Genomic DNA, 13863 nt, shown 5'->3' with positions numbered 1-13863 from the left:
GCTATATCACGTAACTTGAGCATGCCAGAAGATAGACGTGGTACCCGTTATATCAAACCCGAGTGCGGAGCAACGGGAGGGAGTGCTCACCGGCGATCACCGGGTCAACCAAGAAGGTCTGATTCAGCGAACACAACTGATAGCAGCATCCAGCGGAGCCCTGTAATAAGGGCAACCGACCGTTCTGCAAGAAGATGGACGAAGCCATCTGAAGACCGCAGAAGACCAACGAATCTAGAGCTCAATAAAGTTTTTCACTCACTCACTCACGGGTGCCCGCCGGTATATGAGACAGATACTGCGCCATTTCCTTCCCCCCAAAAACAATTATTATTATCATTATTACGGCGCGGTTCAGGTGCCGCCGATATGTGGCAGACACTTCGCTATTTTCTTTCCTCAAAAACCAATTTATTTTTACCCCGTTTCTTTTTTTAAGGCGAAAGTCTTTCTTGGCTCATGAGTCGCGTAGACGGAAGTTGTAAACGGAAGATGTAGACGGAAGCTGTGCGCACGAATTGTCAGTCATAAGTTGTGTGGTAAATAAAACAAAAATGTAAAAGTTCATTAAACAACAGTTCTTAAGCAACATGTACGTAATGAAACAGAAAATCCTAAATTTTGTAAGTAAAAACAAATAAAGATGAAAACAAAAAACGAGAAAAATACTGCAAATAAAGGGAAATGAAAAATGAAGACAAAAAGAGGACGGAGAAAGCTTTCGCATTTGCGCACATAAGCAGACATAAGTAAAAACTGAAAATAGGTTTCTTGGGGAAAGGAGATCACGCAGTAACTGTCTCACATATCTCTGTGGACCCTCGAACCGCGCCGTAAGGGAAGGGATGGATGGATGGATGGATGGATGGATGGATGGATGGATGGATGGATGGATGGATGGATGGATGGATGGATGGATGGATGGATGGACGGACGGACGGACGGACGGACGGACGGACGGACGGACGGACGGACGGACGGACGGACGGACGGACGGACGGATGCATGGATAGATGGATGGATGGAAACAACATTTATTACACGAAAACATCTTCCAGGGTGGTCCCCTACTGGTCCAGGTGTCCATGGGCTTGTGCTTCACATAAAGCCCGATCCACCAGCCATTTCTAGCCGACGGGTTGAGCGGTCTGTAAAGCAGCCTCCCAGGAAGAATTAGTGGGATTGGATACGGGGGGTACTGCCTGTGGGGAAGAACATTCCCAAAGGTAGTGGAAAAGTGTATCTGGGCACGCCACAGGTGTTACAATGAGGAGGAAAGGTGGGGTGAAAGCATGAGAGAGGGTAGGGTGAAATAAAGCAGCCCGTCTGTAATTGTCGCCACGTGGCGCTGGATAAGGGACACAAGGTACTGTGGGTTGGTGGTAATGTCATTCGGCTGAGTTTGTAGAATGTGGTGATTTGATTATATGTATAAAGGACCGATGGGGCCTCTTGCGCAGGGTTGGGTGCCTGATCGTCCGGAGTCCGCGAGGAGGTTTCTCGGGCCAGGGCATGAACGCGCACATTACCGGGGATCGAGGCATGCCCAGGCATCCATGCTACAGTAACCGTTCAGTCGAGAGAGGTGGCTGTGGCAAGAATACGGTGTGTGGCCGGCGTTGCCAAGCCCTTTAGGTAGTGGCGGTATGCGGCGCGGGAATCTGTGCAAATTTCGGTTACGTTTTTGTCAGTGGTGGAGTGGGCCAGCGCAAGTGCGATGGCGGCTCCTTCCACCTCTGCAGGTGAATTTGTTCGGATAGTGGCGGTGGCCCCTACTGTGCCGTCTTCATAGGCTGCGACTGCCGTGAAGAATCTTACTTTAGAATTTTCTGCCGCGTCGACATAAAGGATATCGGAGCGGTTGCTGTATATTCTGTGTAATAGCTCACTCGAGCCTGCCTCCTATCTTGATGGAGGATAGCGCTCATTATGTGCAGTACGGGCTTCTGATATATGTGATCCTGCGTGCGCAGAGAAATCATGTAAGGTGTAGGACTTGTTGAGGTGGGAATGGGTGGATTGAGGCGGAGCTGTCGCAGTAGGAATTGTCCTGTTTCCGTGCGACTCAGGCCGACGAATTGGGTCGTGCGTTGAGCGTCTATAAATTCGATCCCGGTATTGTGGGTACCAGTAGCCAGGAGACGTTTCTTGCTAACCGTCCGTGGAAGACGTAGGGCGGAGGTGACAGCCGTGCGTAATAGGATGTCTGCCTGTTGTGTATGGCGCTGAGTGAGTATGTGGTATGGGAGGTGATGTGTAATGCGACTAATGATTAATGCATTTGTCATAATGAGGGTCTCGTGTTCAGACAGTCCATGATTGCATGCTGCTACCCGCTTGATTAGTGAAGCCACCTGCTTGGTCTGTTCTTGCAACAGCTGAATGGTGGCGGTCGCGTCGAGTATGTTGTTAATGAGAATACCGAGAATCCTCACCTGAGACGCAATGGGCACTGGATTCCCGTACATGTGCAATGAATGGGGGGGGGGGTCATCTGCAAGAGTTCCGATTTAGTTGGAGAGCAACGGAGGCCTGTGTTTGCTAATTGGGTGGTGGTGATGTCTATGGCAGATTGCAGGATATCGTGGGCTGTTCCAATGGATCCTCCCATTGTCCAGAGGGTTATATCATCTGCGTATATGGCTTTTTGGAGCCCTGGAATAGCAGCGAGGGCCTTTGCCAGTGGCGCTAGGGCAGTGTTAAAAAGGTAATAGGAACGCCCCTTTGGGGGTTCTCCGGTTAGGCAGGGGGAAAGGCTGGGAAGTGACATCCCTAAGGTGGAGTTCTGTCGTGCGTCACTGAAGGAAGGCCTGAACATATTGCCATATGCGGGTGCCGCAGCCCGTGGTGGCTAATGTAGTCAGGATATGGTCGTGGCTTATTGTGTCGAAAGCCTTATGAATATTTAGGGCCAGTATGGCTCGCGTAGCGGCTCTACGGCGCTTAGTGTAAACGAGAGACTCTTTAAGGGCGAGAAGTACGTCTGGCGCCGAGATATCTGGACGGAAGCCAAATTGAACGTTGGAGAGAGAGCCTGTTGCTTCTTGGAAGGGCTGCAGGCGTTGAGAATGACATGATCGCAGAACTTGCCGACACAGCTCGTTAAGGAGGTGGGGGGCAAATTTTGAAGGGTGAGGGGTTTGTCAGGTTTGGGTATAAATCGCATGCTGGCTTGGGTCCATGCTGATGGGAGCGTGCGAGTGGTTATTAAAGAGCTCCGTGAGTTCCTGGAGGGAGACTTCGTCCAGTCTGAGTAGTGCCTTGTACGTTATGCCATCCGGTCCCGGCGCCGTAGAGCGGTGAATACTGAAGAGTGCTCGGCGGACTTCGCTTTATGGTAATATAGGCATCAAGTTCCGTGTTAGGTGGAAGTAGATTGGGTGGATCTGTTGACTGAAGGGATGGGGGAATATAAGTGTCCCGTAGTTGGCCAATTACGTCTGCGCCCTTTCAGAGCTCTAGTTATATTAAACGTTGTGTGCTTACTTGTGTCAGAGATTTAGTGGTTTATGGATCTAAGAGAGCGCGTAGGAGGGACCACGTGCGTTAAGCGCTTAATGTACGCTTGAGGTCGTTACAAAAGGTTGCCCAGTTTGCGCGGGCTAGTGTGTTCGGGTATTCTTTTGCCTCACAAGTGAGAGCGGCTATGCGGAGTCTCAATTTACGATTGTGTCGCTGGTGACGCCAGCGCTTGAGAAGTCCCTGTCGGGCCTCCCATAAATGAGCCAGATGCGGATCAACCTACGGTGCCGTAGGGGTGTTTTTAATGCGTTTGCTGTTCGCCTGGATAGCCTCCACCAGAAGGTCTGTCCAGTCGGTACAGTACGGGGTTCGGTAGAAACAGCTGCCAAGTACGAGCGCAATTTATCCCAGTCAGTGAGGAGCTGTGAACGAGGTTTGAAAATCTTGGAATCGTGAGCAATAGTAGTGGAGACAGGAAAGTGGTCACTCCCAAGGCTGTCTTGGGGCGCCATGCGAGATTTAACGATTATGTTTGGTGTGGCCCATGTGAGAACGTGTGTGTTGTCGCGGGTGACACTTGTGCCAATGCGAGCGGGTAGGGTGGGGTTTGTTATCAGGCCAAGGTTGTAATCAGCCATTGCGGTAGAAATGAGGTTACCTTTGGGGGTATCCGAGGTGTATCCCCAGTGCGTATGACGTGCAATAAAATCACCCACCACAAGGAGCTCTCAGGAACGAAAGGAGCCCAGGATGCCCGGAATAACTCTGCCTTTATCTTTGGGATTACTGTATATGTTAAGAATAGTGAGGCCACATGTGTGCCCGGGTGAGCTGAGGTCTCTCGCGGTATACTGAGTGTCCGTGCTTGCGGGCGTGTTTGTCGGTGTGCGGTCTAGCACCGGCATGGATGCGAGTGTCAAGATTGCCGTACGTGGCGTAAGGGCTGCGGTGTGATAACCGCGGTGTTGTAATCGGAGGCCCCGACAGCGGGAACAGACGAGCCCGGCAGGCGCCATCGAACTATGTTTGACCCAAAGGTGCTATCGTCCTGAGAAGAGGATTAGGAACGGCTCCTGGCGACGGTGAGCAGTGACGAAAAGCCTCTCATCCCTTCGTCCGGAGTATGGAATGCGGCATTGCTCCCGAACTGCGCCCTCACGTGGACCGGCAGAAAGACGCGAACAAAGGCGCCGAACCCGCCTCGCTCGCTTGCACGTGCGGCCAGACAAAGCGGGGGCGGACACGGCTGATTCATCTTACCCTCTGGAATGCCCGGGGCCGTCAGGACGCCTCTTTCCCACGGAGGGCATCACCGCCTGCTAAGCCAGCGACCTTGTGCACATGATCAACCCGTCGGAAACCACATTCCAGGACGCCTCTTTCCCGCGGAGGGGATCACCGCCTGCTAAGCCAACGACCTTATGCACCTGCTCAACCGGTCGGAAACAATTCCAGGACCTCAAGGCGCCAGGATTCCTTATCGTCTGTGCACGTGTTTGTGGGGGCGGAGCGGTCACGGGGTTAGGGAAGAGACTATGAAGAGTGTGTCTGCCCATTGGACGCTTGATTAGCCACCGGTTTCCCTAGCTAGGTGCCTAGGGAATATCCACTGTATTTAAGCCGCGATTTGGCTGGTTTCACGGCACTTCATCTCTGACTTTTGGTCTCCCTGCTTCTGTTGTAAATATGTAAATAAACCTTCAAGTTTACCAACCCTCCTGAAGGCTTCCCTCCGTCGTCTGCAGAGTTCATCGTCATGCGGTGAAGACCTCGGTCCCGATACCCAAGCATATCAGCGGGCATGAATGTGATTTGTTTCAGTTTCTTGCAGAGCGATGGCATGGGGGGGGGGGGAGAATTAGGGGAGTTTGCGATACATGCTGCTAGTTGCGCTTGTGTTCGGCGTATGCTGCGACTGTTCCATTGCCATATAATTGCTTCTGTTAATGTAGTGGACTGGCATCGCCGCCTACCTTTGATTGTTCTGTGCCATGTTGCTGGTCTGGAGATATTGGATCAGGACAGGCAGCGGGTTGAACTGCGCGCTGCTTGCAAGGGAATCCCTCATGACGTACAAGTTAGAAAATCTTGTTGATGCCGGCTTCATGTTTTTCCAAGCGTGTGTTGATCGTAGCTTCCATCCTGTCACTCATGGACTGTATCAGCTGCGCCTGGGCTTTGCTGTTGCTGCATTGCTCCGAGTTGTTCAGCAGCTACAGTGTTGATTAGGCTAGTGATTTCTGAACGATATTCAGCGGAACGTATGTATTGCCTTACAGCCTCATGAGGTGTAATAGGGGGGTCAGGGGTTGGATAAGGGGTACTAGGGGAGGCTGCTTGGACGGACCACTCACCCTTTTTAGCAGGGCCGGCTCCTTTCTCGGGTGCAGCGTTCCGGAGTGACTGCGTGTCCTTGGTTTCCTGGATGCGGGCTGCGGATTCACTCGCTTTCGAGATAGAGGCCCGCAGCTCGATGGCGTCCGTCTTGGTACCACTAGGCTCCAAAGCTTTATGTTCGGCGTTCACGGTGTCCACACTGTGCTTTTCCGTGTGATTTTTGTTATCTTGTTTGCGTGACGGTTCCGGGTTCTCGGTCTCCATGGCCAGCTCCAAACGTGTCTGGGCGGCCGTGGTGACCACTGAGTTCTCGTTCCTCAGCAGTGGGAGCGGTGGCCACTCTTCTGTGCCTCGCTTCCAAGGTTTCTTTAGATGGACGGTGAGTGCCTTGCTTGGACAGTTGATCCGATTCACTTTCATGGGCAGTGTTGTGCTGTTGCTATATCTTTGCGGCTCTCCCGGCCGGTCGACTTGGGTTTGCTTCAATTTGGGCTGATGCTCATTCCTGGGTCGATGCTCAGTCTTGTGCTCCTGCTCAGTCTTGTGCTTTAGCGCAGTCTTTTGCTTCTGCTCAGTCTTTTGCTTCTTCTGCACATCTAGAAGAGTGCTCTGTGCAGCAATTTCTCCATAAGGATGGCGTCGGATTGCGGCTTCATCAGTTTTGCCTGTCTTTTTCCCGCTTTTTCTGTAATTATTCTGTCTTGCCAAATAGTTTGTGTCAATGGTGGAGTGGTTGGATGTGTCATAGACGATTCAGTGCTTTTTGCAATCGACATGTCCTGCAGGAGGATTGCGTATTCCGCAATTGCAGCACCTTTTCTCCTGCAAAGTGGGGCAAATGTCAGCATGAAGTCCTGTATTCAAGCAGCATCCGCAGACCTGCATCACTGGTCGGAATGGCTTGCACCTGTATTCTACGCCACTGAGGTAGACAAACCGTGGTACTGCTTTGCCTTCAAAGGTATATAGACATGCCCCCTTTGTGCCGATAGGTCTTGCTTGAATTATGTTTATTTGTTGGGGATATGTTTCCATGCAGTTTAGCAATTCCTCTTCTGTTGGTATCGGTAAGGCGCCGATAATGATGCCCTTACATGAGTTCTCTGCTGAGGCTGCATAAGAATTAATTGAATATTCATTTCCTCCTAGATTGATTGCCTGGATGTTGCATATCTGTTCAGTGAGGACAGGATCCCGGGGTGCTCAGGATAGCGATGTTTTGCTCCGGCTTGACACTGACCCTGGCATCATGGGTTAATTGGCGGCTGAGCTTGATTTGCAAGCAAGTAGTGACCTACCGGAGTTGTTACGCAGCGTCACCCCTCCGCGTAGATGTATTACGACCTTGTAATCATCATGCGGCAGCCTCGGTAAATTGACATCGCATGCGGGTCGTGATCTTTCCGCAGGTGTTTGTGCTTCTGCCTCTGTTACAGGTTCGAATCGTTTTTTTTTCGTGCGTTGATCATCCTGAACCATGGCGTGGACTTCGGGCAGGCTTCAGTCATGTCTCGTGCCGTCCAGTTTGAATACGAGTTGGAGTACGGGTCCTCATGCGGCGTCCCGTATGGTAGGCCCCCGTCTGGTGTGTGGGCGGTAGAAATTCCGAATGTGGAATCCTGAGTTTCCATGTCGGCAAATTCCTGGACTCCTTCCGGTGCCGTGGGCAGCGAACACGACCCTTTGTGGTTGGATAGGAAGGCAGCGGCGTCGGCCATATGATGCGTTGATGTGGAACGCCGCTCCGCCGTGGTTCGCCGAGGGGGATTAGGCTTAGTGCGGCGACTCCACCTCGGAGGTCTTCGTAAGCTGCTTGTGCAAAATACAGCGTACTCAAGGGCAACAAAGCCCTCGTAAAGGTCCCTTGGGTGTTCACGAAAGCCTGAGGTAGGAATTTCGGGCACTATGAAGGGTAATTGGCAGAATAAAGCAGGAAATTCGCAGAGCCCATGTGAAGCGCGTCCGCTAGGCTCGGCCTTATTCGGTTCACTCCTAGGCCCCTTGGCAACGCTCAAGGGAAGGTATAAATGAGGGAGTGAAAGAAGAAAGAAAGAGGTGCCGTAGTGGAGGGCTCCGGAATAATTTCGACCACCTGGGGATCTTAAACGTGCACTGACATCGCACAGCACACGGGCGCCTTTGCGTCTCTCCTCGTGCAGTCCTGTAATTTTCATTGTGTGCGTGCCCTTAGGCTGTACGCAGCCCCCGTATACTTCCGACGCGCGGTGCTGACTACTGCTTCGACGCCGACGACTATTCGGCCGAACGAGCTGCATACTACGCAGCCCCGTATACTTCCGACGCGCGGTGCTGACTACTGCTTCGACGCCGACGACTATTCGGCCGAACGAGCTGTATACTACGCCGCCCCCGAATACTTCCGACGCGCGGTGTTGACTACTACTTCGACGCCGACGACTATTCGGCCGAACGAGCTGTATACTAGGCAGCCCCCGTATACTTCCGACGCGCGGTGCTGACTACTGCTTCGACGCCGACGACTATTCGGCCGAACGAGCTGTATACTACGCAGCCCCCGAATACTTCCGACGCGCGGTGCTGACTACTGCTTCGACGCCGGCGACTATTCGGCCGAACGAGCTGTATACTACGCAGCCCCAGTATACTTCCGACGGGTGCTGACTACTGCTTCGGCGCCGACGACTATTCGGCCGAACGAGCTGTATACTACGCAACCCCTGAATACTTCCGACGCGCGGTGCTGACTACTGCTTCGACGCCGACGACTATTCGGCCGAACGAGCTGCATACTACGCAGCCCCCGTATACTTCCGACGCGCGGTGCTGACTACTGCTTCGACGCCGACGACTATTCGGCCGAACGAGCTGTATACTACGCAGCCCTCGAATACTTCCGACGCGCGGTGCTGACTACTGCTTCGACGCCGACGACTGTTCGGCCGAACGAGCTGTATACTACGCAGCCCCCGAATACTTCCGACGCGTGGTGCTGACTACTACTTTGACGCCGACGACTATTCGGCCGAACGAGCTGTATACGCTGTCGCGTAAAAATCCGCGGGCGAAAGGTTGAACGGTTGCTCCCATTTCCCATAACAATGTGCATACATATATAAACCTGCTATCGCTAATGAAACGAGAGCCACATAAACTTTCGTTTCATGCCACTGCACACAACGCGGTCGCTCAGTGGTTAGGGCGCTCGGCTACTGATCCGATGTTCCCGGGTTCGAACCCAACCGCGGCGGCTGCGTTTTTATGGAGGCAAACCGCTAAGGCGCCCGTGTGTTGTGCGATGCCAGTGTACGTTAAAGATCCCCAGGTGGTCGAAATTATTCCGGAGCCCTCCACTACGGCACCTCTTTCTTCCTTTCTTCTTTGACTCCCTCCTTTATCCCTTCCCTTACGGCGCGGTTCAGGTGTCCTACGATATATGAGACAGATACTGCGCCATTTCCTTTCCCCGAAAACCATTATTATTATTATTATTATTATTATTATTATTATTATTATTATTATTATTATTATTATTATTATTATTATTATTATTATTATTATAAGCATCTGTCTCACATCTCGGCGGACACCTGAACTGCGCCGTAAGGGATGGGATAAAGGAGGGAGTGAGAGAAGAAGGGAAAGATGTGCCGTGATGGAGGGCTCCGGAATAATTTCGATCGCCTGGGGATCTTTTTAAAGTGCGCTGACATCGCACAGCACATGGGTGCCTTTGCGTTTGCCTTTGCGTTTCGCCTCCATCGAAACGCTGCTGCCGCGGTCGGGTTCGAACCTGGATACTCCGAGTTAATCTTCCCTGCCCTCCTACTGATGGTAACGGCCGTTAGCAGTACGAAGAGCACTTCAGGTCTTCGTCTGGCGACACGTTGCCGGTTGGGGCAGCAATTCCAACTTCTTACGACAAAACTTATTTATTAAAGACGGCACTGACATAAAAAGGCAGGTGAGCAAAAGGCAGTTTAAAAAAGGGCAGTTTAAAAAAAGGCTGATAAAAAAGGCTGTTAAAAACGGCCGAGCTTGAGACTCGGCGCGCCCGTCCTAAGTCATTCTTTACAGCAGGTTTTAACCCCTTCGATAATTGGGTGGAGCTTTAGTAAACTGGCTCTCGCCCAATTTGAACCAATAGCAAAGCAATAGCATCGTATGTACAAGTGGGCGGAGCCCAGGGCTTACAGGTCCGAGCCCAGTGGACCCCGCTCCTCCTGAAACGTGCAGGACACGTGACCCCGCATACGCAGCTCGCTGCATGCGCATTCGATCCACCGATTGCCACGCGTCGGGACAGAAAGGATTATTGCCGCAGCTCACCCTAAGCACGGGCGTCACGCCTCGACGTACATTCCTCGATTTCCTCCTCGGGCAAGACCGCTCCTGGTAACAGGTGCGGGGGGGGGGGGTTGTCCCATCGGCCCTGTGGGCTTCCACTTAACACCTCCCCACCAAGAATGTTGGGGGGACACTTGCTGTACACACAACATACCGAAGCCCACAACAGCGCCAAGGATGCGGCCTTCTACAACATACAAAACGCGCGAAAGCAAAAGGGTCCGGGACCCCACTGGCCCCTGTACCAGAACAAAAAATACCCTTCTGCATCCTACTAACAATTGGAAGAAAAAACATGCTGGGGAAGATACCTTCAGGCATGCAGACGCAAGCACAATTCTTAGTTTAGACATTTCAGTTACAGGACGACAAGCACAAATCAGACCCTTTGGTAAAATCATAAGAAAAATCATACGTGCAACAACATTGCCATGAATGCGGGTTAAAGAAAACATACTACAGTTTTCATGAAGTTCTATGTACATCACAACACAATCCCGACGAGGGCAAGACACGTAATAACACGGTGCTCTTCGTCAGAGACGGATTAAATTTGATCACAACGGGAACAGTTCACACAAGACAAAATCGGTACACTGGCATGAGCCCGTCCAATCATTTTCAGTCTCTTAGCTGTGAACTCTTTGCGTTCCCCGCTCTCACTCACTGCCCCATCGTGTGCTCGAGCCACAAGGAATTTTTACGCCTATCGCAACCTGGCAGTGGCACAGTGGGTTAAGGCTGGGGTCATTATGCATTTGTCGCTATCCACCAGGATCGAACACGTCGTCTGTTCGCATGAAAGTGGACACTGCGCTCAGCAGCATGCACCATTCTCGCATTCGTCGTGCTCTGGGGTTGTGTCTCTCATTTTCCTCGAAGGAGACGCCGACCGTCTGCGCATATGGGGTGCAAGCCTCCGCGAAAGGCTTTACATGCTCGTGGCTTGAGAGCCTCCTAGAACGTGGCATGGCCAGCTCAAAGAATTCATCAGCGACCTCTATGTTTGCGATAGGCCTGCCGCCCAGACCCGCAAAAAGATCGCAGCATGCGTCGCCGTTCGCCTCTATCAGCGGTAGTGTAACTTCGCTCCTCCCAGGACATGGGGTGAATCCCCCGTCGTCACTGCTCTGATTCTCTTCATCTAGAGCCAATCTTATTGCGGCGCTGAACGAGTCCGAGTTTACGGGCTCTGAACAACCTCGCCTACCCAGCCGTGCTGCTGTCTTCTCCGACGCCGTTGTAAGTGCTGCGCATGCCGTTTGAACGCGAACGCCCATGCCGCTTTCGCAGCTCTCTGCCTGGCATGCTGGCGCTTCAGTTCGCAACAAAAGGTCATTCGGGGCAATCGGGCCGTCCGAGCAGTTCATGTCGTTGCGCTCATCAGTGTCATTAGCACCGCTCATAACATGCTCGGCTGCCTCGCAACACTCGACCTTCACGGTCAGATCACTGTTCGAATTTTGAACAGACATGTCCGTGGAACTCGCCTCCACCTTGGGAATAAAGGACTGCTGGTCTGTGTCAACATTCTTGGTCGACTCGACAACTGGTGGTGGTGGTGAAAACATTTATTACGGATGAATAGGAGGTATGTTTGGATCAGCCCGTAAGGGACCGATCCGTACAAGCACTAGGTGGAGGTCCCTAGTATGGGACCCCAGTGGCGGTTGCCGCCGCCCGGGCGCGCCCGACTAAGGCTTGTTGGGCCTGTAAGTCGTGGCAGCCGAGCAGGGTCGCCTCCCAGTCCTCCCGGGTTGGGTTGGGGATGGGGGGAATAGCGCGGCTCCTCGGCGCTATCGACAGCTGTATCGTTCGCAAGAACCTGGGATTCCTGCTGTCTGTCTTCAATAGGAGCCGACTGAATTCCTCCGCAGTTATCCTCGTTATTTCCCACCTCGACCAGCGCTTCAACAGCGTCATTCGCGCTACTCGAGTATGGCTTTGTCCGTGCCGGCTCCGACGATACCCGCGCCGCTCTCCGCGAGCGTTGCTCCTCCTCAATTCTCTTCCTCTCCTGCCGGAGTTTCTCTTCGGCTACCGCCAACTGGCGCTTGAGTTCTCGAATAATAGCGTCGCCCCGCTCCTTTTCTCTGGCTCGCTCAGCCTCTGACATTTCTGCGCGCTGAGCGCCATACTCATACTCATACCCATAGCCACAGCCATATTCACTTTGCCAACTGAATGTAGCCATTGTGCCTTGCGTAATTCTAACCCTACGGCTCAAGCACTCCCGAGGCAAGTAAAGTGAGAATGGGGAAACTCACTCCGTTGTCGGGCGGTCGGTCATGGTACTTGTTTCGTGGCAGCAGCAAGTCACGTCCTGAGGCGCAGAAGGGTGGCCGGAATCTGTAGCTTGAAGCAGGCCCTTCACGTCCTCCCGGCCTTCAAAGTCGCCAGCCGCGGGTGCCGCAGAAGTCGCCAGCCGCAGGCGCCGAAGAAGTCGCCGCGCTTCGCTCCGTCGGTTTCGCCTCACTGGCCCCTCAGCGCTGACGTGGAGCCTTGTCTCCGAGGCCTCGCCTGGACTTTGGTCCCCGGGGCTTCTCCCCAAGATTTTGTGCTCCGTCAATCTTCAGGAAGGTACTGCCTCCAACCGCTCTGCAGGAAGCCGCTCAGACGATCCTGGGTTATTGCGGCACCAGTTAATCTTCCCTGCCCTCCTACTGATGGTAACGGCCGTTAGCAGTACGAAGAGCACTTCAGGTCTTCGTCTGGCGACACGTTGCCGGTTGGGGCAGCAATTCCAACTTCTTACGACAAAACGTATTCATTAAAGACGGCACTGACATAAAAAGGCAGTTTAAAAAAAGGCTGTTAAAAGCGGCCGAGCTTGAGACTCGGCGCGCCCGTCCTAAGTCATTCTTTACAGCGGGTTTTAACCCCTTCGATAATTGGGCGGAGCTTTAGTAAACCGGCAGTTGAGTTTCCCCTTCCGGTGGCGATGAGAGGAAACTACTTGATGATGAAATCGGGTTTTCTTGACGACCCGGTGGTTCTACTCGCAAACATTCACATTACTCAAGGAAAGGAGAAGGTTAACTATTTATTTACAACATAGGTAAAAAAACGAGAAGAAACAAAGCAAGGAGAAAATTATTTACATGACTAAATCGTGGATCAGACGAATTCAGTCCCCGCTCAACCCAGAGCGCTTGGTATTAAACCCTCTGTCTCCGCCCTTAGCGGGGAAAGCAACCAATAAGATAACAAACGACCCATCTCGCAAATCAGTGGTTAGGGAAAGGAAAATAAGGATTTCCGCCAACTAATCACAGATTGGGGAAAGAGTGCTGATTAAACATTTGGGAAAGGAGAGGTTGCAATCAAATAGACAAACAGCACAAACGCGACCACCCTCTCCCACGGCACCCACGGCCCAGCCGTTACCACTTTCCTATCTCTTTCGCACACGCGACAAAACTATCCCTAAAGTGTTTACAGAATACACCGCACGAGACGAACACAGTCGTTACAGGAATAGCGGGTTTCCGGTCACTCGGCTAATACTCAGCCGTATCTCGTGCGCCCCCGAAACCTCAACCCCTTAACAACCACATGTCGACAGCTGTACGTGGTTAGCGTTTTTCCCGGCGGGTCATCCCCGTGACGGCGCGGCGTAAATGAGGACGTCCGCCGCACGAAGGGGAAGCAGGGACGGGACGGGCCCCTTTGTTGGGGACTTCCGACCCCACTGGAGCGGCCTTCCCTGCGGACACAATATCAACGAGTTCGCGGAAA

Source organism: Amblyomma americanum, chromosome 6, assembly GCF_052857255.1.
Source record: "Amblyomma americanum isolate KBUSLIRL-KWMA chromosome 6, ASM5285725v1, whole genome shotgun sequence".
Lineage (NCBI taxonomy): Eukaryota > Metazoa > Arthropoda > Arachnida > Ixodida > Ixodidae > Amblyomma > Amblyomma americanum.
This window is presented reverse-complemented; position numbering follows the sequence as displayed.